Source organism: Taeniopygia guttata, chromosome 1 (assembly GCF_048771995.1).
Source record: "Taeniopygia guttata chromosome 1, bTaeGut7.mat, whole genome shotgun sequence".
Lineage (NCBI taxonomy): Eukaryota > Metazoa > Chordata > Aves > Passeriformes > Estrildidae > Taeniopygia > Taeniopygia guttata.
In genome coordinates this window covers 58,894,206-58,921,485 of record NC_133024.1, presented here as the reverse complement: position 1 = coordinate 58,921,485, position 27,280 = coordinate 58,894,206, and the positions used below count along the sequence as shown (strand labels likewise).

The window sequence follows — 27,280 nt, the reverse complement described above, 5'->3', positions numbered from 1 at the left end:
CTAATAACAACTGGCCCATGTTGTTCCTCTGACAAGCCAGCTTGTGGAGAGTGGTTTGGTGACTGATAAGATAAGGGAGTGGAAAAGAGACGTTGGGAAGCTGTTTCATTGAAATCTAAACAAATCTCAACTGCTGTAGATTGGTTGATGTCCTGCCCTAATACTTCACTTTTGTTATTAACCAGAAAATAAAAAATCAAATCAAAGTTCCCAAGGCAAAACAAAACAAAGTGAAAGTTCCCAAGGCACAGCAGGCTAAATAAAAATATGCTGAAAGACATGCATAATATATTAACTGTAGTTTGCTTCATTTGTAAAAAGCAAAAGAGAACAAATAACCAGTGTTTTTGCCCCTTACGGGCCTTTGTCAGGGACATACTTCTCTGAGCTGTTCAGTGGAGAAAAAAAAATTTTGAAAACATTTTTTCATAAGATCTTCCAAGCTGCCCTGCAAATATATATTAACTATTAACTTGTTCTTGGGGGTTTTTTGAAGCAGGACATTTCCAGCTCTCTGACTAATTTGAGTAAATTTATGCCAACAATAATGCAGCCAGTTCAAACCTGCACAGCTTTCTCTATTGAGCAAGTGGGTGCTACAGAACAATTTACATGTATGTGAACTGCAAGGACTAGACCTTTAAGCATAATTTCTGTGATAGCCTCCTCAAAATTGCAGCTAATAATATAGGTCTTTTTTTCTTCCCCATCTTAGTAATAAATCCTCTTAAAACATAATTCTAAGTAATGCAGATTTAAAGACTAGAATTTAAAATCAAGTGTTTCTTTTTTGCTTTTTTGTTTTTTTCTTTTTTCTAGAGGGGGTGTATCCTGCAAATGTTTTAGAAATGAGAGTCTTATTTCCAGTACAGATACAACCGTTCTGGCTCCAGTGCTGTCCTCAGCCTGACTCCTGTCCACATGCTGTCTAGTCCACACCCAGCTGGCTGCTATTCTGTGCCAGAGCTTGCTGACACAGCCATCACTTGGAAACTTGTAGGAACTATCATCAAAATATGTCCTAAACATAACAGCATGGGATTTCTGAGGGACTCGATATCCTCTTCTGCACTTAAAGCACTATATATATATATATACACTGTGGTGCTGTTGGCAGATGGAAACTAGTGTTTTTAAGAAGTTGATTTAAAAGGTGACAGATTCCAGGCAGACAGAACAAAACAGATTTTCTTGCTGTTCTAATTCCTGCTGGATATACACACGGATATCTAAAGAAACAGTGTGCTTTTCAAACCCTTACCTGAAATGACCTTGCAGAAATCTGGAAAATTGTCTTTGCAAACTTGTAGTCAAATTATGTGTAAGGGCTTCTTTTCTGAACCAGTTCTCAAAACAGGCTCAGGCTTCCTTTGTGACCCTGTTTCACCCCATTAAAATCCTTTTCCAATTTTTTAACAGTCTCTATGTTTGAAAGCTTAAAAATCTGAATTGGAATATTTCAGTGTAACTGAAGAGCATTTACAAAAGTAGAAACTTGTATTTCAGAGAAGAGCCCCGCTTGAGTTTGTAGGGTGCAAAATACATTGTGTGCTGCCATACATGCAGACCGTCCCTGGTCTTGGAAATGCTTTATGAAAGATTTCATCCCTCACAAATGTCTTCCTTTTATGATTTTTATATGTATATTTAAATAAATAAAGATATATATGCATGTATGTTTGCATATGTACTTGCAAACCTGGAAGTTAATGTGCGCAAAGGGCTGCTGTTCTTTTGAGAGAACGGCTTTTAGGATTAGGCTACTGGAGGCCCTATCTCCATCTTTTCCAGAGGTGACCTCTGTTTGTACTTAGTTTTCAGTGTAAGAGCTGCCTGTGCATGCAGCTTGTCCATTATTCCATTAGTATTTCCTTTATCAGCTCATGACACAGATACTTTAGCAATGGGCATATTGCAAATGCACATACAAGACATACAAGTCTCTTGGCAGGCACAGGAGGAACCTGTTTTGTGCCAAACAACCTTACTTTATGTGGCTGTAGTGGTTGGAGTGCAGACACTTTGCAATTTTAGTATTAATTCCAGAAGAAGTGCTTGAAGAATGCATTCCAATGCAGAATTATTCTGCTCTTTGGTGTTTAGTGGACACAGACTAGTTCTGCAGAATCTTTCCATTTGCAGGGCTATAGGGATGTGAGATGATGCCATTAAGATTCTCCCTTGGATGACACACCCTGATACATGATTGCTGTTTTTTGGAGGAGCTGTTTATTTTTATTTCATTCAAATTTTTCTTTGCTAAAAGCTTTCTGCCAGTAATTGCAGGCTCCAAAGTCAGCGGTAACATGGCAAAGACACATCCCAAATATAACAGATCCTAATTATACTTTCAGTTCTTAAAGTCTCCGTCAGGCTGATTTCTGCTTAAAGAGCTGCTTGCCAAACTGGAAGTGAGCTGGCTGGTGATGTGGGTAGGAAAACTGTGCAGAAAAAAAATGACCTTTCCCTCTGTCAAGGGCATCTGCCTGCTCGTTACTGCAGTGATGTGGTGCCACAGAATCCCTCAGGTGTTCTCACTGATTCCGGCTGATAGGAATCCAGAAATCCTCCATTCTGCTCCAGCAGACCCTTTCTGTATGTTCATGTGGGCATGATGAGACACACATATATCCCCTCCAGGCTTAATTATATGACACATGACTATGAGTGAAAGTGGAGGCCAGCAAGGAGCTCCAGCAAATCTCCATCACAGCAGTTTTTCTAGCCAGAAGTAGTCTTGTGGAACCCCCACCAGCACTGCTCATTCCTCTAGTCTGTAGTACAAAAAAGAATGTATTTCCATATTGTGGCTTTGCTGTGAGTAGTTTAAGACAGCAGTTTTCAACCTCAGTTGTGCTGCTAACCTCTCCCAACCACAAAAAAATCACTGTGTGGCCTTATTCTCATCACATTACTTAAAATAAATACAAACATGTCAAGTGCTTCTACCCTTGCTAGAAGTATTTTGTGTCTAGAGTAATGGACTCTGGTTTTAGAGGAGGCAGTTCAGTGCAAAAGATAATTTTCTGCTTTGTATAAACCTACATAAAGTTTGCTGGGTCAGGGAGAAGACTTTATTGCAAGTAACTTTCTGTAATAAGCCAGTAACAAAAGAAATCAGAATATGCCTCTTTTGACAGAGTTTAAAAGTTTTAAAAAGTTAAAAAAAAAAAAAAGGAAAAAAATGACAGAAGAGTATGTTTTGACATTTTTAATGCCTTCCTTCCTGGAAAATGGAAGAAGTGGACAATGTTTCTGATCTTTGGAAGGGACTTGGGGAAAGTTTTGTCCACATAGGAAATCTGTGTTGGCTGAAAAGTGTCCAGTTGGCAGAAAACTACCATGACAGGCAGTTACTCATCTGAGTAATTCCTTAAATGTTAACCAGACATTCTCTTTCATGAGCTGATTTCCAAATCATTGAACTGACCAGAAATTTGCTCCAGTGCTTTGAGGACTATTCCTGGTGGAAGAGCATCCTTCGTTCCTTTTCTTTTCCTCCAGTTACAGAGTAAGAAGAAACCTGAGTTTTGCTTTTGATCGTTCCTTATGATCAGCTTTTGATAGGGACTCAATTCGTGCTGCTGTTGCCACCAAAAAAAATCCCCCATGGCAATGCAAAGTTCCTTTTTCGTTAGTACGGACAACATTTGCAGGTTTGATAAAAGCATTCTCCTCCAGGCTGTTGTTTTCTCTGTACTTACTACTGCTACCATGTCTCAGGCACACTTCATGGTCCTAATCTTAAAATGACTCTTTCCTGAGGGAGTTACTCACAAAGGTGGTAGACACATCACTATTTTTCCTCCCCCTGTGTGTGTATGTTTTCTTTCTGGTATCTTTTAGGAATTTTTTCCCTCTTGCTATTAGTGGTCTCATTTCAAGGTATATGGAAGTTTTGGTATTGTGTATTGGATATGATGATTTGCCAAGCAATTATTTTTCTTTTTTTTTTAAATTTTCAGGATATCATTGGTTTGGATAGCAGATGCAAATATGTAATCTCTTCACTAAGATTATATGGATTGCAGTCTTGATGTATATATTCTGTGTTGCAGAAATGCCTCCATGGTCAATTGGTTAATACCATTTTTGGCCCATTTTATCATGATCATGATGGTGCTGTACAGTGTCTAATCATGCTTCGCTGATAATAAGAAAATCTGTGTTTGCATGAGACAGTTCTCCATTATATTATAATGGAGAAATTAGTGCTGTTTTTATTCCTGTTAGGATCAGCAGTAATTCAAGCTCAGTTGTAGCTGCTTTGATTTAAGTGGTTATGTGCTCTGAAATATTATGGTGTTTTCTACCTTTCTCCCCTCATATCTGTCCAGTCTCTCCCAACTTGCTGGGCCGCCTTACCTGTGAGCCTGCTACTGCTCAGTGCTACTTCAGTCATAGTAAAACTCTGTGTATTTTGCTCACATTTGGACACATATTTGTAGGGTGTTTTGTTCTAGCTCTGCTGGCCCCTGGATATGTTTAGCTGGATCTAGCTTGGTTGGAAGTCATAATTGTCCTTCATTCAGCACATGTGAGACCACACCTGAAGTACTGTATCTGATTTTGGGCTTCCCAGTAGAAGAAAGGCACAGGTAGACTGAAGCAAGGCTCCTGGAGGACCACCAAGATGTACAGTGAGCTGGAGCAGAGGATATATGAGAAGAACTGGAGAGATCTGGGACTGTTCAGATCAAGGGAAGGTCATTGGGGGATCTTAATGCTGTCTAAGACTACCTAATGGGAGGGGATGCATAAGTCAGACTCTTTTCAAAGGTGCATGGTGATAAGAAAAGAACAGACACAATCTGGGACATTTGAAATTCTGACTCTATATATTTGGACAGAAAAAAGTCACCATAGGTGTGATCAAAGACTGACACAAATTGTCCAGAGAGGCTGTGAAATCTCCAACCCCAAAGCTGCAAAAAGCTTGACTGGAGAAGACTCTGAGCAATCTCCTTAAAGCACAAGAGAACCCTCAGTGGTCCCTTGCAATCTAAATTATTCTGTGACAACCTTAACCTCATAGAGAGAGAGCAGATAATACAGGCAGCTTTGAAGGTCTGGGTGGGAAGCTCTGGGAATCAGTCTCCAGAGAAATAGGATTTGGGGGATAGCTAGTTACAGAATCGTAGAACAGCCCAGATTAGAAGAGACCTTGAAAGATCATCTGTCCAACATTCTGTGAGAAAAGAAGCCTAGATGAGATTATCTAGCACCCTGTCCAATTGCATCTGGAAAACCTCCAGAGACAAAAATACTACCACATCCCCTGGGAGGTTGTTCTAGTGGTTGATTGTTCCCAGAGTAAAAATTTATTTTTTGTATTGAGCTGAAACCTCTCTTGGTACAACTTTTATCCCTTGCTCTTTGTCTTTTCCCTATGTCTCTCTCCTTGTGAAGAGAAAGCCTCCATTCTCTTTGTAGCTGCCCTTTAAGTGCTGGAATACTGTGATGAGGTTCCACGAGCCTTCTCTTTTCCAGGGTGAAGAGAGGCAATGACTGAATGCAATTCTCATCCAAAGTTTTATAAACAGTTCCACTGAAAAGAGAGGAGAGCAAGACAGCTGCAGGAAGGTGAAGGGGAGAGACAGTAACTCTAGCCAGTCCTGATGCCTTGAAGTTCCATCCTCCCAGACTGCTCTCCTCAATTTGATGTTGTTTACACTTTTTGGGCCTGAAGCTGCAATGGTATCCTTGGTTCTCAGGCTGGAAAAGGATTGTCTAACTAAATTGTGATGACAACTTGCTAACACTTTATATGAAGTTCATAGTTATATACTAATGCAATATAGAATCTGAAAACTATGACAGCTAAAACTTAAGGCGTCATTCCCTCTTCTATTTTTGGAGGACTTGGTGAGGAACTGGGCACAGAATACCACTGCTGCTTGTCCAGAATTGCTTTGGTTTAATCCCAGCCAGAAAATAAGTACCATGCAGCCACTCTCACCCCATCTGCCAGCACCCCTCCCTGTGGGGAGGAGAATTGGGAAAAAAAGTAAAACTTGTAGGTTAAGATAAGAGCAGTTTAATAAATGAAGTAAAATTAATATTAACAATATTAATTAATATTAATAATAAAATTCATATTAACAATAACAATAACAATAATAATGCTGCTAATGATGATAATAGTAGTTACTGAGTAACGAAAAAATAAGAGAGAAATAACCCCAAGAAAAACAAGTGATGCACAACACAGTTGCTCACCACCAAATAAGCAAATGCCCTGCCCATTTCTGAGCATGATGTTCTATGGTATGAAACATCCCGTTGATCAGCTGGGATCATCTGTCCTGAACACACTCCCTCTCAACTCCTTGATTGGCAGAGCAGTCCTTGACTCAGTGTGAGCACTACTTAGCAACAATTAAAATATCAGTGTGTTATCAGCCTTATTCTCATACTACATCCAAAACACAGCACTGAACCAGCTACTAGGAAGAAAATTAACCCTATCTTAGCTGAAACCAGGGTAAGGACACAGCTAACAGACAAATGATGTGGAACACTGGCTGACTCCTGTACTCTAACATGAGGTCAGTAAGCAGGATCCTGCATAAAATGCTCACAGCTAGGCAGGGCTGCCTGTCTTTCTTTTTGCCTTGCCTCTCACTGCCTGCCTGCCTGCCTTCAGTCTTTGGTAACACCCAGGCAAGGAGGCTAGTGAGTACTGTTGCATTAGCCATTATTAAAGGCTTTTAGCATTGTGTGCTGTGACATGTACCTGGTATTAATTACTTTTTCTCTGGATTGCATGATATCATCCTGGATGGATGTGAGCCAGTTTCCAAATCCTGCCCTTCCTCTTTCCCTCCCACATGTTCAAAATCTAGCTGTGTTCAGCAGGTATAAAAGTGCTGACCTAGAGAGCCTATGACAGCCAGCTGCACTCCCCTATTCCCTTTCCCTCCTGTTTCCATTGCTCATTTTTCAAACAAAGAAGTTCTGCTCTTTCTGGTGCTCAGAATGGGAACTGTGTTTCTCAGTGCAGAAGCTTTCTGCCCTTGCTGTCAGTCACACAAGGAGTTCATGTGCTAGCTGCACCAGTGTAGGAAAAGAATCGCTTGCATATGTGCAGGGAGAGTCAGCTAGTCTTTAATTCAGTTTTCAAGCATGTAGTATGTTTTGCTCAAGCAAATAATTAATTCAGTTCACCATTTGAATTTTGTTATGAGAAGCAGTCTGAGAAAGGCATTGTTCAGCAGTATAAATCCTAGGATGTCTTTAGAAGTATGTTTTGCTGTGGTATCTTCTGATCAGTAAAACGTGTCTTTTGCTGTCAGGTCAGCTTTCTTCCATGTCACAGGTGAGTGGGGAAGGGCAAACAAAAACATTAGACCATCCATGAGAAGTCTCATTTTCCTTACATAGCAAACATTCCCCAAATCACAGTTCATTGATAGCTTCACCCCATGGCCACCTTCCCACAACAGGTCCCTGGACCAAGGAGTCACAGAGGCCTCAGTAGTACAGAGGAATCACCATCTGAATTGCCCTGTGCAGTAAACATGAGGCTGGGTTTCAGTCTTTGGGTGCTGGTGGAGCTGGAGATGAGGTATAAACTCACAGACTTTGTGCTCAGATAGTCAGTAGAGGAAAACAGACCTGTCATGCTCAGAAGGTTCTAAAAGTGGAACAGCCTCTGTACCTGCATTGCAGAAATGTGGGTGTAGGGAACATATGATGTAGGGTGAAATTTGTTGCAGTGAACAACTGAACGATAAACAGCACCTGTTGCTTCTGTACTTTTTTACTGTTACACATGAAATGCCCAGATCCTTCAGGACACCACTGTACATTATTTTATTGCATTTGGCAAAGCTGAGTATGGAGAAGATGCAACCTAAGAATCTCTGAAAACTGTGTGAGGCATGAGGGTTTGTGGGGTTTTTTTTTCCCTTTGAAAACTTTTTTTCTTCAAAAGTTAATAGGACATTCAAAAAAAGGAACATTCCCTTCATTGTCATGATACTGGTGAATTAAGATATCCTGGGACCAAGAGTCTAACAAAGGGATATGCTGGAGTGCAACCATACTGTGTGAATTGTAAGTTGACAGCAAAGAGTTATATACAAGTAAGCAACTTCACAACATCTCCATCAGTCCAGGGCATTGAGTATCCCTGCATGCTCCAAGCCAAGTGTTGGCTTGTTTGAGGGTTGAGAATTGCACTGTTGGAAATGACAGGCTGCCAAGCTGTTCTCACAGATACAGGCAATTTTTGCAGTGAGCCAAGAATTAAACTTTGTGGCCAAGAGTTAAACCTTGTAAACCTGTGTCAAATAACAACCCTTTTGTAGTTCATATGGTGTTTATGCATTTGTACTTTTAAAGATTAAGTCTTATTTGAAAATAGGTCTCAATTTTGAAATCTTTTAAATTTCCCTCTTTACATACTGTTCTTGCACTATAAGAAGGCATCATCTGCTGCTTTTAAAATGTACTCTAAGCAGTAAGACTTGAATAACAAATGCTACATTAAGTTAAAAAACATCTTTAGACCAGTAAGTCATGGCACTGAAACTGCCTGTTCATGAAAACTCAAAATTCTTTAACTTTAGAAACCCATGGAAGCACATAAATCACTCCAAATAAACTCACAGAAAAATCACCTTCCCTCCACTACTGCTGTCCTGCTGTGGGAAACACCTTTTGCTATTCCTGATTTCCCTCTGGAGTGAAATCGCATCCACCATTCAATACAAAATTAATAAAGGTATATAGAGCATGTTGAGCAAACACTGACATATCCCCAATGGTGAATTTACATCCCTCCATTCTGTTTAATAAAGGAAGACAAGGCATACAAAACCAGCACAGGAGAGTATAAAACCCCTGACGCAAAGCTCACCAAAGCCTACCACTGAGGATGAGCTTTTGCGCTGGAGTAAGCGGCTCTAAGCGCGAGACAAATCTTGGGGTGGAAATGCTGGTTCCCTTTCCTCAGGAGGCCAGGTTCAGGAGGGCTGCCTGGCAGCATGCCCGGTGGATTTGTCACTCAGGAGTGGGAATTGTCTTAGCTATTTGATGTGTTTGCAACATGTCTGTGATATTCCCTCCTTCCTGCAGGTGATGTGCAGGATAAAAGATGCTGTTTCAATTGAAGTCTTGTTCATCTGCGTCCCCCCTTTCCACTTGCCTTCTGCCCTTCCCTCTCCCAAAGGCTCACTCTGCTGTCATCAGCATGCAGTTATGGGTCTGTAAAAATTTTCTGTGATCTGAACTGCCAGTCAAAGGCTTCTTGGGCTGTTGCGATGGACCAGTGACTGCTGGAGCAAGGGACTGAAGATACTCTGAATGTCTGTGGCATTTGCTCCCTTCAGAAAATTGCCTGATTTTAGTATAGAAAATAGGTAAGCATGCTCAAATGCTTCTTAGATAATCTGACTCAATTTGCTTCTCAGGTACCTCTTTATGAACTGGGAGGCCTGGCATGGAGGTCAAATACCAGCAAGAAGGGCTCTTGCAGTTATCCCACAGAAATTAAATATAATCCCTTATACTCAAAGCAGTCAATAACCTCTTCTTTACCAGCATCTGTTACATCTGTACCGTTCAGAGCTGTGCCAGCCCCCTCCACAAGTACCAGCCATTGATCCAGCTGCAGAAACTTCTCACAACTGATTGTGAACAGTTGGAAACTGTCAGTTTTCAAAATGTTTATGGCCATACATTTCTGAAGAGATGAGCTGTCTTTTGTTGCCTGCTGGCTTCAGGTTAAGCTATTTTTTATCACTCTGATGTTTTGTAGACACCGCTGGTTACTCCCAGGTTTGCAGCATCAGCTTCTCCCACCAGTTCATGTGTATTTTATGAGCCCAGAGATGTTTTGGCAGAAAGTGGAGCTATGCCAACAGTTGTTCCTGCTTGTCTTCATTCTTGACTTTTTTTTCTGTACTTGCAGTATCTGAAGAAGGGGAATGCTATAGCTGAGGCAAGGAAAATCTGCCCAAACTGCTTTGTTGGTGTGCATATTTACAGCTGTCCAGGAAGAGTGTGTCAACTGTGTGTCTTAGGCTCCTTACCTACCAACTCCTCACAGCTTCTAAGAGAAATTGTGCCAGTCTGTGGTGGCCTGTTGGAGGTCTGCAGATGGCACCAGTTGCCACAAAAGTAGGATTTATTTGGGGACTGCCTTGCAAAGACTCCAGAGATTTTTTCAAGCTTGATGGCCCATGTGGGGTCACGCCAGTCATTAGGTATCCCTCTTGTGCCCTGTGGGGCAGACACAGTGTCCTCCATCTGCCAGCACTTCAGTGAATCTTCAGTGGGTACAAGGCCAAGCTGCTAATCTATGAATTTCAGAAGTGTATTTTGCAAGCAATGCCTTTTAGCTAACTTAAAGGTGAACTGCTCATTTGGATGAGGAACCGTGTTAGGTGGGATGAAGCTGTTGCAAGAAAATATCTTCCTTCCAAGAAAATTCCTTTCTGTAGGCAACTCTTTAGTCATCTTTGTAACCTTTGTCATCCTCTCCTCCCAAGGGAGTTTACTCTTTGACCTTTGCTATTCTACCAAGGCGCCTCATAAATTATTATTCTTTTAAATGGCACTTAGACTGTCATTGTGACTGCTAGCCTTGAAGATTTGCAGTCTACTCTGTAATTTTGAGGGGGAAAAAATGGTTTAGTGACAGAAGAAATATTGTACTTCACGATAAAACTACTTTTGTGTTTCATTTTCCACTCAAGTCATTCATATCCCTGTCACTAACCTCATTCAGGTCAAGGGCTTGAGGCAGAGAACGGGCATAATATTTTTGGTCAGACTGATGCATCTGAATATTGCAAACATCTGTAATTTTGAATTGAAATGAACATTGTGTTAAATCCTCAGGCAAATGTTATCAAGACATAATAGATTACTAAAGTTTGCATTTCTTTTGGCAATTCAGACCAAGGCTCTGTTGACTGGTTATTCCAGACATTAATGAACCTGTTTACACAAAGGGAGCTGCTCCTTGTGGCTGCAAATTAGATCCTGGATTCTGCAAACTTTATAGGAAAATCTGTGCCAAGTAGTTGAGATAATAATGAAAAAAATTAATCAGGCACACATTAAATGTGAAGCATGGAAGAAAACATCTGCAGCACTCGGTGGACATCTGGGTAACATACTTGCAGTGCTGTTTTGCCAGCTTACATCTGGAGTGGTTCATGAGAAGAGAACAGATGCTAGTGTGAAATAGGTCATCATAGCAGCAGGGCATCAGAACAGAGGCATTTCTTTTTTTTCTTGCAATAACAGCTATTTCTTTTTATTCACACCAATTATGAAAATGTTAGCCAAGTATGCAATGTGAATGCACGTATTGTGACAAGACAGTACTCCTAAAGAGTGTCATGGTAGAAAAATAACCTAACAAGGAGGCTTCAGAGAAGCAGCCCTTTCGCATTACACACTGAGTGTTCTTTAACAAACATAGTGATTATTTTTTGTTAAGATTATGATCTTTTTTCCCCCCTGCTTTATTTTTGTATTTAGTAGAGATGCTACTAAATGCCTTCTAGGTGGCAAATGCCCAGAAGCAAAGATGCTAATTCAGGCGAGTTTCATCAGTCATTTCAAAAGAGAGGTCATACAGATAAGAGAAATGAACAGTACACAGTATGTGAAGCAGTGACATTCAGTGAGCCCTTGTCACTAGCAGCCATTAGCATGGAGGCCTGCTGTTACGTTTCAGTGCTTTATGTGCTTTTCTTGACTAGGCAGGGAGTCTTCAGAGCACTGCAGCAGTTAGTAGCATACAAGTTATTGTTTCTTTCTTGAATGCTTTATATTTTTAGTACCATTTAGATTTTTCCATGTCCCCTTGTGCATCTAAATTTTAAAGAGAATCGAAGAATGCATAATTCATATCTGTCCCAGAGGTAATGGAATGACTCAATGATACTTGTGAATGAGACGATTTTAAATTTCATGTCTTATGCAAGAGGTCATATTTATACAAAAATTGCAAAAATTGGTCTCAGGGATCCCCATATAATTATCCTTACAATAATGAGCGTGGATTCCAGGTGGGAGTACCACAGGAAGCTTTAGTGCTTGTGTGTCATCATCCCTTATTATCATGGTGTCATGGCTGTCGTGATCGAAAACTTAGCAACTGATGGATCTGAAGATATGATTTGTATTTTGACTTGGAATAGTATTTACAGGAGGTGTGAAAAGACAGGTTTGCTTTGATTCTCTTGAAGTATTCATGCAAGATGTGAAGCACTTGTTTACTGCTGAAATTCCTTCCTTCATTTAAAACAAAAACAGTTGTTTATTGATGTTGGGCAGAACCCACCAGTAGATGCTTTGTCACACAGCAGAATTCTGCTAGACTATTACTGCTATCCTTTCCCAAAGGCCTAGAAGTGCCATGGCTAGAAATAAGTGTCTGGTTCTGTGATACACTATATATTTGAAAATGCACTTTATGGACTGCATTACAGATAGTTCAAAGGGAATATAAATTGGTGCACTGTTCTCTCTTTTCTTCTAATCCAGTTCCATATATTCATTACATTTTTATCCTAAAACATTTCTTTAAAAACAACTTACCACTTTGCATTTTATTTAACTTGGATTTTGCTATGTTTATATAATTGTTATGATCTAGCTGCTCCTGTAATGTAAAGTGTTTAATATCCTCTAAACCAATTCTACTCTGACTTTTAGCATTGTGTATCCAAGGAGACAGCCGATTTTATTTGACTTTCCTTTGGAAACTTCCTAGTTTTAACTCTACTTTCCACTTTTTGCAGGATTGGCCATGAGAATTTGTAACATTCCTTTGGAAATACTGTAATGGGGCCACTGAGAAGTTACCTTCCTGTGTACAGGTCTGTAAACTCTATTGTCTTTTGACTATTTGTCATGGTTTAGAAATGGTATTCTCCAATTTAGTGTTCTCACTGAAACCACTCCAAACTATATGTTGCTCACTCCCCTCCCTGCTTCATTCTCTCCTTCCCTCCCTGGACTGGTGAGGAGAATGGGAGTCACAAAAGATAAAGATCATGAATTGAGATAAGAACAATTTACTGGAAACAGCAATCAGGTAAGAAAATGAACAGTAATAGCAACAATACTAATGATGGAGTGTATAAGAGAAAGAAATCTTGCTGACACCCCGGAAACCTCTGACAATACACGCCACTCCCTTTGCCGCACTACCCCAGTCCAGAAGCAAGTCCTTCCCCCTGTCCTTGGAAGATGATCTGAGGTGGTACAGGATAATGGTCTGGGTCCTAGCCATACCCTATCCTGGCTACTGCAAAACTTAACCCTGCCCTGGCTAGAACCAGGACAGTATTTCAGCATTTAGACCCCTGTGCTGACTTGTTGTCTTTTTTATCTTGAATGTCTGAAAGCCAAATCTAATTTTATGCTGGAGAAAGTGTTATGAAAAATTAACTTTGTTTCTCACCAGATGCTTAGGACATAACTCTATTCTGTTACTGTTGTACAGATGTAGAGTAGCCCATTTGTCTTTCCTTCAAAGTGAATGATTGCAGTTTATAGAGTTGAACTGCAGAAAGGAATTGGGCCTGTATGTCATTTTCTTCTCACTGCTATGCCTTTCAGTATGTTTTGGAGCTGCATTACCCTAAAAAGCCCTGCAATCGATTGCTTCCACCCAGGTTGCTCATATGTTAGCAGCTGACCACAGTTACAGCTGTGGATATTTTCAGATGCACACTTAGCAGACGATCAGCAGAATTACTGAGGCTTTTGGGTCAGGAGGAGCTCAGGTTCATGGAAAGTTTACAAAAATGAAAAAAAAGTTTATATTTAAGAGACTGCAAAAAGAGCATAATAATAGGGGCTTGGCTCCTGTTGTGTCAGCATGGCAAGAAGTGGTGAGAAGCCTGTAGCTAATGCTGTGTCCTTGTCAACTGAAATGATAGTGTGGCCAGCAATCACTCTGATTTAGAGGGTAGAAAACACTCCCCTGCATTTCAATATGTTTTTCTATGCAGCTATATAACAGAAAAATTTTATATCTTACTGCTTTCAAAGCTAGTACTGAACAGCATTTTAATAGAAATCTGCTAAGAAAAACCAATGGGAATCAACTTTTTCATCTGGGTGGTCATACCCTGTTATTGGTCACACTTGGGGTCTGTAGGAATTCTATGCCCTAAATAATAATTTTAAAAAATGTTCATTTTTGAATATACTGTATTTCATTTGCTTGGTTTATCTTGGCATGCTTTGGGTGTTACTGTTTTCCTTGTTGACTCTCTAGCCACATACTGTTTTATTAGTCTGTATGAATTCTGCAGGGAAAGTAGCCTGTAAGCTTTAAACAAAATCAGATGGATTTAGGAGATGAGATGTATCCAAAACAACTTTTAATTCATTCTTGGAAATTATTATGATAATAACTTTTAAAGCCAACACAGCTCCAAGACACTTTAGAAACTCTTTGAACCTAGATGTAAACCTCACACAAGGGCACAGCTTCTGTAATGAGCGAAAGCCCTACATCAAACTGGTTGAGATACTGCAGATACCAATCTGATAGTGCTGCCTTGGGCCTGTGTTGAGTGAAAGCTCTGTGTTCAAAAATAAGTAGCTTTTCACTGTAATTGAACAACCGTTGAATGATCTGTGTCATCCTAAGGCTTTGACTACACTGCTTCTTTCTTTAATGATGATACCCCTTCAGGCAAAATTTGTGGTTCTCTTAGACAGGGGGTGAGGAGAAAGAAGTGCAAAACATGGAAGACATTTTGGATAGAGAGAGAAAACTAGTTGCAGTTGGCATTTGCATACTTTACTAGTAGCAACAGCAGCTTTATAAAATCGTCCTTTCCAAACCTGCCTATGAGTGTTGCTTGAATCACGCCTCACCTAAGCCTTCCAAGAGTTACTGCTAAAATTGCCAAAGAAAAGTGAGGTTAGGTCTGGGTCTTAATAATGTGATACAAATGCAATCAACAGCTGCCATGTGGAGAATTTTTAGGCAAGTCATTTGTCTAAAACACATTTTAAAATTTCCCTTGTTCAGCAGTCTAGTTCTTGGAAAATTGTGATGTACATACAAATTAGTATTGTGACATTTAAAAAAAGGAGAAATATGAGATTCATTTGATATATGTACATGTTAAAAGTATGTATTTTAAGAGGCATAAAGTAGTTGGGTATGGGTGTGATGTACCTTCATTATAATGCAGAAGCAAAGGAAAACCAATTAAATTAAAAGGCAAGACGGTTCTACTGAAAAGGCGGTAGAAGGTATCATTTCCCCTTGGAAAGTATTGTCAAAGGTATTCCCAGAAATAGATATTAACATCAATAAGAATGCCATCACAGATAATATTTTTCATATTATACCTTTATAAAGAAGTTACAGCAGTTTCACAGCAGTGGCAGAAGGCTGAACTCACTGATCCTCAGCCTGGGGTCTGGGTGAAGCTTCTGTGTAGATATCTCTTGTACCACTTCTCTGTGGTGTCTGGTATTGATGTTGAATGGAAATAAGATAGTGATCTCGCTAAATAATTAGTTTAACCTGGGTCTGCTATTTCCATTTATCCCATGTCTTTCACTGCAAATGTCAAGGGTTTTTTTGTCATTTGTATCTCTTCCTCTTGTTTTCTTAATCTCTTGTTTATTTCCTGCATATGATCCCTCAACTCATTCCCCAAAGAGGCCTCTTTTTTTCCTGAGATCTTTATTACTTGTTATTGCTTTGTTGGAGTTTTATTAATTTATTGCTCAAGTTTCTAAAGTTTTCTGTTGGGGTCACAAAATGCCTCTTGGGGTGTCCTCAAACCTTTGCCCTTGGCACTCCTGTGGTGAAACAAGTATCGTGGTTTTACAGGGAGCAGAGAATAACAAAAGTGGTCAAAACAGTTCATGGCCACCACTTGGGATGAGGAGGCTCTGACTCCTGGGGCTGGGCTCCTCTGCCCTGTCCTCCTGTTAGAAACTCCTGGGCACACGGTCAGTGTGGGCTGTGAGTCAGCGTGGGCTGGCTCATGGGGAAGTTTGGTGTAGGGAGCACTGCTCCGTTGTCTTGCTGCTTCTCAAGTGAAGAAATCACAACTGGCAAAACACAAATCTGTCAAAAAACATAGGAGGGAAAGGGAGAAGGGAGAGTAAGAGTCTAGGGAGGACACTCTTCTACCTTAGCTTGTAATCATGGCAACTGTGCCTTTGATCTCCATATGGGGCTGCACATGGACCTGCTGCTGCACTGGATAAAAATGCAGCCATGCCTTAAAGCCATGCTGCCGGAAAGGCCAAACTCTATGTGCCACCAGGCTTTGCTCAGCACTCAGCTGTCCCACCAGAGGCTCCAGTGGAGGATTGCAGTGAGAAAACGGAGGGAGCTGGTGCACAAAACAGGACTTTGAAGGAGAATGGTTATCTTTGTGCATCTTATATGTAAATTACCTGGCTACAAAAAGACAGGAAGGAAAGGAGATGTTACTGCCTGGAAATATGCTATGTGTGCATTTGATGCATATATATGAATTATTGAAAAGGTGGAAACAAAATAGTTTGGTAGCCAGAGAAAATCTGTAAGCAAGATGCTTGAAGGAAATATGGGAAGATAAAATGGGAAGGTGGGGGAAGTGAATCTCACAAAGCTGCTGTGCAGGGAGAATTGTTTGTTATTAGAACAGAAATCCAAACAAGACTGTGATTTTGTAAAGACTCTTGTGTTCAAATCATGAGTCTTACGTGCAACCTAATTATAAACACAAATGAGCTGGTGCAAGGATTTGAGCACAAGTCTTGTAAGGAGTGATTGGGGGAGCTAGGGGTGTTTGAAATAAAAAGGAGGCTCAGGGGAGACCCTATCACTCTCTACAACTGCCTGTAAGGAGGGTATAGTGAGGTGAGAGTTCATCTCTTCTCCCATGTAACAAGCAGTGGGGTTAGAGGAAACAGCCTCAAGTTACACCAGGGAAGGTTTAGATTGGATATTAAGAAAAATTTCTTCATGGAAAGGATTGGAACATCACTGGAACAGGTTGTCCAGGAAGGTGGTGGAGTCACCATTCCTGAAAGTGTCCAAAAACATGGGCATGAGGCTCTTAGGGACATGATGGGAAACATGGCCATGCTGGGTTAACAATTGGACTTGATGATCTTGGAGGCCTTTTCCAACCTCAACAATTCAATGATTTTATATGTATTTGTTATTTTCATTTTTGAATGGTGGCTCAGAGTATCTGTTACCATCCAGCTCTGATTTTTTGTTGCCCACAGCAAGCCACAGAACAAGTTATTATGGGAAAACCTAGAATGGCAGTTTGCTCACCTGAGTAAGAGCTGTGGCCAGAGGAACTGCAAGAGACTGAAATTGATATGTATGCAGGGAAAACAAACCAGCAACCAACCCAGACAGCAGATTGAGCTTCTGCTGGATTTTATGTTTTGAGTTCTTTTCAAGATATTTCTAGGAATAGTTGCAAGTACCTCCTCTGCTGCAGGAACAGTCTAGAAACATCCTTAAATACTTCCCTGTTGTTTAATGATAGCTACTTCCCAAAAGAATGAGAAACCAGTTGAGAGACTCCTGCAAACTAAGCAAAGTTTTCATAGGCTCAGATTAGGAGTAAGGCTCTTTACTTGTACCACTCTGGTGCCATCATCTTCTGTTTTGAAGTGGCACTTTGATGATAATCTTTGCTGATCTTAATTCCTGAGGCAAAACATAAAAAGAAGGGATGTCTTTAGTGTCAATGGTCAAGAACACCTTAGAAACACCAAAGATAATTTGGTTCATTTGCCTTGTCTAGATAATCAGAGAGAGATGTTTCTCTAATCTTCCAGTGAGGAATTTTTCAGTGCCACCCCATGTAGTCTTTTCCAGACCTACACAACACTTGGATATTTCTAAAATTCACATTATGATCTAATTGCTCCATAAGGAAGCATTTTGGTGTCTTATGTATACTGAAGCTAGAGAACAGTTGAATGTAACTTTCTTTATGGTAATCTTTCAAATATTAGAAGGGAAAATGACTTTACATTGTATCTGATTTAAGCTGTTCCTCTATTTTTCAGAATAAGCGTTTTCAGATCTTATAGGTCCCATTTAAAATACTTTTTCCTGCCTCCACCTTCCATGTGTTGCTAAATTCTTGATACAGGTGCCACCATTAAGAAACTGAATATAGTCAATACAACATTCAGATAATACAAATTATGTAAAATAAAACCAGAATTTAAAAGTTCAGTAATTAGTTATGGGGCTACACCCTCAGACAAAATTACCCCAATCCATATTATGCCTCAGCTGTGTCTAAGTGGAGTCACTGCTAGTGCCTTCTCTCTCTTCCATCAGTTAAACTCTCTCATTGTGATATTGTGTAATGAATGACGCTGTTGGAGAAGCACTAAGTGTGCAACTGATGGTTCTCAGCATATGGATAATGGCACATCTTGCACCTTTTCATTGCCCACATTCTGCCTGCACAGAGATAGCTGAACAATAGATGAGGCGAAATGGTGGCCGTAGCACATTTCAGAAACAATAATTGTCCATTAGGCCCCTCTAAAAGAAAGACAGCAAAGAACTCCTAAGTTTTTTATCCCTCAGGATCAATCACACGTCATGAATAATAATAATAGAAGAGGGAGGACAGCTGTTCAACCGAGCACTATCAGTATTAACACCTTCTAGGAGGAGTAATCCCCTTGACCAAAGCAGGTGTCATAATAAGATAAAAGTCATAAGCTACAGTTCCAGTGAGAGTCTGTTGCCATATACAGAAAGATATGAATTGATTTTGCTTCTGAAAGGCAGTTAAAACATCTTCTCCAGCTGAGAGGAAAAATCTGCTGTCACCACTGTTCAAGTCTCTAGAAAAAGCAGTGAAATATGAAGAGATAACAAGGAAAACAAGGATTGTTCATATGGCCAAGCACCAATCAAAATGAACATTTCTCCTGCTTTTTAGCTAAAGTATGAAAAAAGGCAACCTGTTCAAATAGTAAACATTAAAGTATTTTTTGGAATTAGTTTTCATGAGAGAAAATAGAATCTTAGAATCATTTGAAAAAGTTGAAATCATGGTTGAAAAAGACCATTCAGATCATCATGTCCAACCCTTATCCCATCACTGCTGAGTCCACCACTAAACCATATCCCTAAGTGCCACATCTACACATCCTTTAAGTACCTCCAGGGATGGTAGCTCCACTATTTTCCCTGGGCAACCTATTCTATTTACTTGACAACTTTTCTAATGAAGAATTTCCTCTAATATCCAAGCTAAACCTCCCCGGGTATAACATGAAGCCATTTCCTTTTGTCCTGTCACTTGTTATTTGGGAGAAGAGATTGACCCCACCTCAGAACAACTTCCTTTCAGGCAGTTGTAGAGACCAATAAGATCTCCCTGAGCCTCCTCCAGGATAAACAACCCCATCTCCCTCAGCCACTCCTCACAGGACTTGTGCTCTAGAACTTTCACTCTCTTCCTTGCTCTTCACTGGACATGCCCCAGCACTTGAGGGGTCCGGAACTGAACACAGCACTTGACATGTGGCCTCAACAGTGCTGAGTGCAGGGGGAGGGTCACTACCCTCATCCTGCTGGCAACATAATTTCTGAATGATGGTAAGTTTGATCCTACGATTAATATATTCACAATGCTATCAGCATTAGAAACTGCCTGCGATAAGTATTCAGCTCCTTTTTGTCAGCCTTATAAAAGCCTTCAACGCCAGCTTAATTTAGGACCAAGCTTTGTTCATCTTCAGAACTCAAAGCTGAGCAAAGTCAAATCAATATCATAAGTAATAGTAAGTCAAAGTCTTGATTTTGGTAAGGTTTCAGCCTTCTTTCTAGGCTGAAGTGTGGCACATATGGTGCTTCTGAGATGGAGAATCACAAAGTATACTGCTTCAGAATGACTCAGGTTTCTAGGCTCAGTAATCGCTTCAGAGGAAGTGACTATTAGATGCCACCAGTTAAAAAACTAACCAATGATAATCAAAAAGCAAAACTTAGAGGAAACAATGTCAACTTTAATTGATTATATGGAAGAAAAGACCCAAAAATGGCTGTAGGCAAGCATTCAGGAACGAATGTGTTCCTACTTAATATCATAGATCCCACATTCAGAAAAAAAAACCCCAAATGACCACGAATATTGAGTCAAGAAGTACTATGAGAAACTGAGGAATCTTGACCAACTTTGCTCAAACAGCAAAAATTAAAGTAGAAAGATGAAAGAATATCTTGGTGCAAGCTACTCTTTAACTCTGGGCCTTCAGAACACTGTTAAAAATGAACTAAGGAAAAGGTAATACATACTATTGCTCAAAATATCCTAGAACTAAAAATAAAATGTTCTTTATCTCAGTAGCCACAGGTTTTTTTCCTAGATCTATCCTAGAAAATTAGGAAGTAGCTTGAGGGTCCTGCAGCTGTATCACTTGTACTGACACTTCCCATTAGAGCTGTGGCTGACCCATTTCTGTGGGTCTCACTGATGGAGATTGTCTGAGCAATTCATTCCAATGCCTAAGTTTACTTACAATTAGAAAAATGCTTTTTTTTTTCTTTTAACTTGGAAACTACTTCTCTCCTACCTGCAATGAAGATGAATAGGTTATTCCTTTGTTCTTGCAACCATATTTGAAATTTTTGGTGTGTTTTTTTCATGTTTCCTCAAGTTTTTCTTCTTTGCGTTAATCAACAAACTATTCCTTCATTTTTGCCATGTTTTTAAGATTAATCACTCAGTCAGTTACATCCTCCTTAAAATGTGGCATCCAATACTTCACCTAAGGTTATGGTTGAGCTCTTTCCAAAACAAAGTAATAAAGGAAAATTCCCCTTTGTGTCTTGTAGATAACATTCTCCTTTATATTTCTAATAATATATTAATACATATGTGATAATGACTGTTGAAGCTTGTGATCTACTGGCTAACCTCAGGTCTTGCATAGCAAGACAAGCCTATTTGGTTATTTCCCCCTAAGTGTTTGCTTAGTTAGCTGTTTCTGACCTCACCTCCCAAAGTTAATTGCTAGCAGCTCTAAGATTTTCTGTCAGTGATATATGTATTCTAGGGTGAAATTTGTAAGGCCTGGACAATTTGAAAAAAAAATTAACTTATCTCAGTTCTTTCTAAGCTATTTAATACTATTATGATCTAAATTGCCATTCCTTTGTCTTCAGTGTTCACTTTTGTGGCTCTCTGATTACCACGGATCCTGCAAATAGCTTTTCTTCCTGATGTGTGGCAAACCAACTCTCTTCTCCCTCTTGCTAGCAGTGGTTTCTTACTATTGCACTTAGTGGTTTTCCTAGGAAATTTTCCTGCCTTTACAGCCCCTAACAAAAGTACACAAAATGTTACAGAGACTAGATTAAGGGCACTGAAGGATAGTTTTCCTAATATGGGGCTTCATAGAGGCACTAGAATTACAAGAGCAGTTGAAGGTAATTATGATAGTATTGACAGGTTGCACTCAGATGGCCCTATGCTTACAGTCTCAGAGAAAACCTGACCTGATCTCATTGAAACAAGAACCAGTACTAAAGAGAATAAAAGAAAACATTTCAGAGGGACCAAGGATCTTGAACGCAAAGATCAAGTGTTAAATCAAGAGAGGGCTGATGGAAACATGGCACCCTGTTTGTAAAATTGACTGATATCATGTGTTTTGCTTAAAGGACACTTGATTGCTTTATAATGCTTTAACGTTTTAGGCCCACTAATTCACTTTAGTTAAAAATGATGTTCTGAATTCCTGTCAGTCCCTGAAGACATCCTGAGTGTTGCTCTCTTCACCCAGCTTTTTTACTCTTTTGAGGTGATAGGGAGACGAGGGGAGAAGAGAGAAGAGATGATTACAGAATAACAGGTTAAGGACATAGTTTATTCTGCAATGAGTTCTTAGGCCATTGCCCAGTATTCTTTTCTTTTTGTGGGCTTTTTTGTTTGTTTGTTTGTTTTGTTTTTGTTTTTTGGTTTTTTTTAGGAAGGTTGTGTGAAGTATTCAGCAATATGTCTAAAATCCCAGCCAAAGTTCTTCAGACCAGCTCCTGTCAGGCTCTTGTGTCTGTCACACATGAGTGAGATCAATCAAACGCCCTATCTGTTCCCAATGAAGTGTAGATATACGGAGAGACCTGGTTGTTCTCTTGTTCTGGGACACAAAGCATTTTGAACTTCTGATCTTTCTATAATCCTTCCAGGAACATTCCTCTTTAATGCTAGAGGCCTTTGCCTCCAGATGGTCACTCCTGCAAACCTTCCACCATTAACGCATCTTTGATTTTTCCAGCCCTGTAGCTCTGTGTGTAGGCTGAAGTGAGTTGGGATTTCTATCCAGGAAGTTTGTCTCTGTCAAGAGCCATACAATCAGCAGGCAACTTGCAGTGCCACAGGATGGACTTTCAGGAAAAAAGTCAGTGTTTGATAGTCAAATGCAATATAGTATTTTAAAGTCTTAAAGTATTAAAAAATCTCCACAAGTCAACATGGATGTCCTTTATGAGAGCATTTTGTGTCTTTGGAAGTGTTTCACTGTATATTATGAAGATTCACTTGGCTGCTTATAGTCTCACAATGCATGATATGCTTAAGACTGTGGAGCCTGAATCAGGGTAGAGGGTTTTAACTTAGCAGCCTGTGGCTTGTTCAGAGGCTTTTCCTCACTTCCTTAGTCCTCCACTTGTATTCCACTCTGCAGAATTTCCCCCAAAGTTGAAATCTTTGGTTTATATTTCAGTCTACCAGGATTCAGGTGCTCAGCGAGAGCCCATAGGCCTATGGCTAAGAGTTTACCTCTACACAGTGGAAGAGTTCCCTCTGTCCATTTTCCAAGCCAGCCAGAAGCTGTGTAGCACAGTTAGCAAGATGCTGAGTACAAGCTCAGAAATTGCTGTGATTGGCAACGTTCATTAGCTCTGACTCAGCGCAGTCAACTTGGCCTTTGTGCTGCTGGTGAGTTTACATGGCTTCCAGTTGCCTCCAACCCAGAACAGAGCACAATGCTATGGTAGACTTTGCACAACATTTAAAGCATCACAGAGCCCTGGAAACAGAGTACTCTGTGAGCTGAGAAGAAGCCTCCTTCAATGGATTAACGTACCCTGTCCCTTAAAAGTCTCACCTCAGTTTCTCATCTACCTGTCAGGTCCCCGTGGGCGAGGGACAGCGTGTGCTGTGGAGGCGTGTCGGTGCCAGCTGGCAGGGCTGCCCACACCTGCCCATCGGCTGTGCCCAGGCACAGCTCACCTTGGCTGCTCCGCCTGCCTCCCTCTCCCTAGGCAGCAATCTGTGTGCAGCTTTGCCGTCCGGCTGCTGGTTTTCATTTAACTTCCAGGGATGAAACTACCTCTTGTGACTTCTCTCCAACTTTTATGCTGGCTCAAAAGTGGGTTCAGATTTGCTACTGCCCCTGTTCTGTCAGGAAAGGTGTAATAGATGGACAAGCTGAGGTTCACTTAAAAATAACCACAGTGAATGACAATCAGACTTGCTCTTTGCGCTTAGACTGCATTTTTATATTATTTTGATACTGTATTACACAGATCTGATCTGGGAGCATACTGCCTTCCAGCTCTCATTTCTACACTCATCACCGGAGGCTGCCCTCCCTTTGGCAGAGCTTAAAGGCTCAGCAGATTCTTTGTAAGTGGGAACTGAGAAATGATTCATGTTAAAAGAACCACTTTTTAAAAGATTTTTTTTTAATGACCCTAGTATGGGTTTGGGTATAGCCAGGCAAATTATTGAACTGAGACGGTTAGGGGAATGTGGTGGAGGAGGAAATGGGTCAGAAGCAAGGCCCTGTGCTACTTGCCAACATCATGAACTTTATATCCCTCAGTGCAGAGCTGTTTCCAGAGGCAATACCATGCCCTGTAGTCCCCTTATTTCTTGTTTTGTCTCCACAGTGTGGTAGCTTATAGGAGCCAGTCCCAGGAGAGAAATGGAACAATAAAAAAAGTGAATTTGTAAACTGATGGAAACATTTTTACTAGAAAATTGAAAAATTTGTGTGTGCTTGATGTCTTGATGTTCTTCTCTATTTATGGAATCTCAGCTTTTATGACTATGTGATCTCCCCAGTACTTTCTTGTTCATATTCCTTGTTCAGTATGGGAGATGACCAAAAATTTTCACTTTAGATTTTCCAGAAGGTGAGATAAAGAACAAAAGAGTTTGATCACAATAAGATTTAACTGTGTTTTGGTCTGCAGCTGAGTCAATTACTTTGGGTATCAACAGTATGACAAAAATTCAAGGCCACATTGGCTTGCCTGGGGAAAATGAGAAGTATGAGGAACGTAAGTCCCATTGCCTTCATGTTTGTTTTGTTTTCCTTCCTGGAAAGTCTTGACTGATGTGACTGGAGCATTTTGCCCTTGGGATTATTACTAACTGCTTAATCAAGGAAATCTGAGTACTTTGATTATGTTTCCAACTCTTCTCTGGTCCCCATTCCAGCTGAGGTTATAGATAGGACAAGATTTGAAACTACATTCCTTTTCAAAGCATTGTTTGGTGAGGTAGCAAAGAGCCATTACCACTTTAAGAGAATCTGTCACCTTGTCCTCTAGAAGAAAGGCAACAACAATCTTTTCCAATAATGCACCTGTTATCTCCCTCCTGGAATTTATCAGGCAAGAAACATATTGATCCAATTTTCAGGTTGCAGCCTGCAGTTCTCTAAACATGTCCAAACCCATGGCACATGATGATGGCCAGAACTTAGTCTGAATTTACTTTGCAGACATGTACCTACCCACCCTGCTTTCTCCCTTGTGGATTGCTGTTATTTTTATAATTCAAGTAGCCTAAGGTAGAAGAAAATTCCTTTGTTTAAACTCATTAATTTTAACTCCATTTTTTAGGAAATTCTCTTACAGCGTTTTTCTCCATGTTTTGTCGTCAGCTGTGAATTTGGAGCAGAAAATATTACATGGAAGTGTTTATATCTAAGCAAAATATGCTTAATTGGAGTTGAAAAAAATCTAGAAATTTTTTTCTCTATTTATTATTTATAAATTGTTGTCATTTCTTAATGAAGACAGTATTTTGTTTACATGGAACTGGCACTTCACTTTTAATCTCTGGGCCTGTTCTTTAGGATTGCTTTTTAAGATAACAGACATGTTAACTTCTCATAAAACACTGTTGGAATGATTCACTGTGCTTTACCCATCATTATCAAACAAAAATTAATGTGAAATCATTCATTTTCTGATCGATTTATAGTGTGACAGATAAATCTTCCTTGTTTGTTAGAAACTACTTACAGAGGCTACTATGGCAACAAAATTAATGACAAAGAAGGAAACTGTTAATTAATTGTTCAGGCTGACTAGAATAAGAAAATTCTGAATTTTTGCTGAATCCATTTACTACCATCCCAATCTCTCCTGGTTATTTATTTGAAGAGCTAGTCCATCTTTTTACTGTACTGGAACAAGAAAGACTTTTATGATAATAGAATTGAAAGGGCACACAGACTTCATTAGCCTTCCCCCTGTGGTCCTGTAGGACGTGAATGCTGAAGTTTGGGTCATGCTCACAGTGATCCCCTCAGCTGCTGATAATTTGATGAATAAAGCTGATAATGCCTTTAGGCCACTAAGGGTATAAACAAATAGGAGTAGTCCCTGCTTCGAGAGGTTTACAGTCCACAAAACTGATACATGCCAAGCAAAAAGTAATACATTGGGATGTTGGCAAAAAGGGTATTTCCAATTGCTTTATGAAATAGTCCTGGGATGCTACCATAGAAATTATGTTGATGTGTGTTAGTAGGCATGAGATGAGCTGAGGAATACGTGATCTCCTCAGGAAGAGAGGAAGAGCTCTTGGGATGCCTGTAGGCGGTTAAGTATATGAAATAGAGCAGTTTCCTTACTGCTAAAGTTTGCGTCTTATGCTCTGTAAAGCAGTATTGATACATTTTCTACAACAGGAGGATCAGCCAACAAACTGATTCAAGGTGTAACTTATAGGGACACTGATCCATTTTCCTTTCCAGAATAAATTACAGTTTGAGAAATAAATACATCTCTGTAGAGAGTTGGGAGCATGGAAAGTTTAGGCACTGTCCATTTTTGTACTTATTTAACTGAAAGAGCTGGTCATATGGTGGAAATGCAGATGGCCAGAACCATGTAAGGTCTATTGCCATATGGCCAAAACTGCTTTTCCAGAGAATTTTGATAGGTGGGTAAAGTCTCTGCTGCTTTGAAATGGGGTGAGGAGATATCATGTAGCAACAGGATGCACCTTCTCCCTTTCTGTTTAGCATTGTTTACTTTCTTGTCAGCTTTCCAGACATATGACAATTGACCTTCTAAAGTATCACATCTATGGAATTAGAAGCTTATGAAATAGGAACTGGAGAACCAAAGAGTACCCACTGTGAATTCCAAAATGAAATTCCTTCAACAGATGATTCTTCTTCACAAAGGCAACGATTTTGCCTCCAAATAAATTAGGAACAAGCTTCCAAAGCTGTGACAGGAATCAAAAGTAGTGATTGAACAACTGAGAATAATTTTCTTTTCTGTAATATTCCTTCAATAAAGTGCTAAAACCAGATTACTGAAACAAAAGAATAAACCCAAATGCTGCTTACAACAGTGTATTACATTTTTCTCCTGGAGGAGCCCAAGGAGTTGTTTCTCTAGTGGCTCTTTCCCCACTAGGCTATGTAATTTCTCTATTAGATCAAAAGGTTATACCATAAAACAAAAGTGCTGTGAGTTGGCATTTCCAAAAAAGGTGCTGGTGGCTTCTCACAAGCAGTGAAGAAGTGTGCTCCGTAGCAACATGTAGGTTTTTCAACACTGTGAGCTTTGTCTTCTTTTCACAGCCATATATTTGTGCATATATATGTACACATGTATATGTTTATGTGTAGGAAGGTTACCTACTGTGCAGGAAACGATAGTGGTTTTCTTGGACAAAACTCTGATTTATGTCACGTGGCTAAGAGGGCTTTGTGTGTACATATGATAATGGCTGTAAGCAATGTCTGGTGAGAGATGTTCCCTTGAAAGTAGCCATTAAAATATATCTTCCCTTCTCTCATTCTAATGTTTACAAATCTTAGCTGATTATTTGCTAGCTAAGGAGGGGCAGAGGAAAATGCCTCAATGCAAATAGCAGCAAGGGGATTCTTTTTCAGTCAATAATAAAGATATCAAAGGCCATCCTGTTTGCCAGGTGCTCTTCTGTTTCTGCCACTTATATCTACACCAAACATGGTGCCATCAGTCAGCTACGGTGGGGTGGATTCATGAATATTTACCAATTTGCAAATT

At 40.0% G+C, this 27,280-nt stretch overlaps 1 protein-coding gene across 17 annotated transcripts in view; it reads left to right on the top strand.

The window, feature by feature from the left end:
* The window catches only part of ENOX1 (ecto-NOX disulfide-thiol exchanger 1), a 358,280-nt gene that overhangs the window by 99,817 nt on the left and 231,183 nt on the right, over positions 1-27,280 (top strand). For all 17 annotated transcript variants that reach the window (XM_072928853.1, XM_072928835.1, XM_072928826.1 and 14 more), the window contains one exon: positions 12,765-12,842. The gene's annotated coding sequence lies outside the window, so the exon portion shown is untranslated. The remainder of the gene's footprint in view (positions 1-12,764; positions 12,843-27,280) is intronic.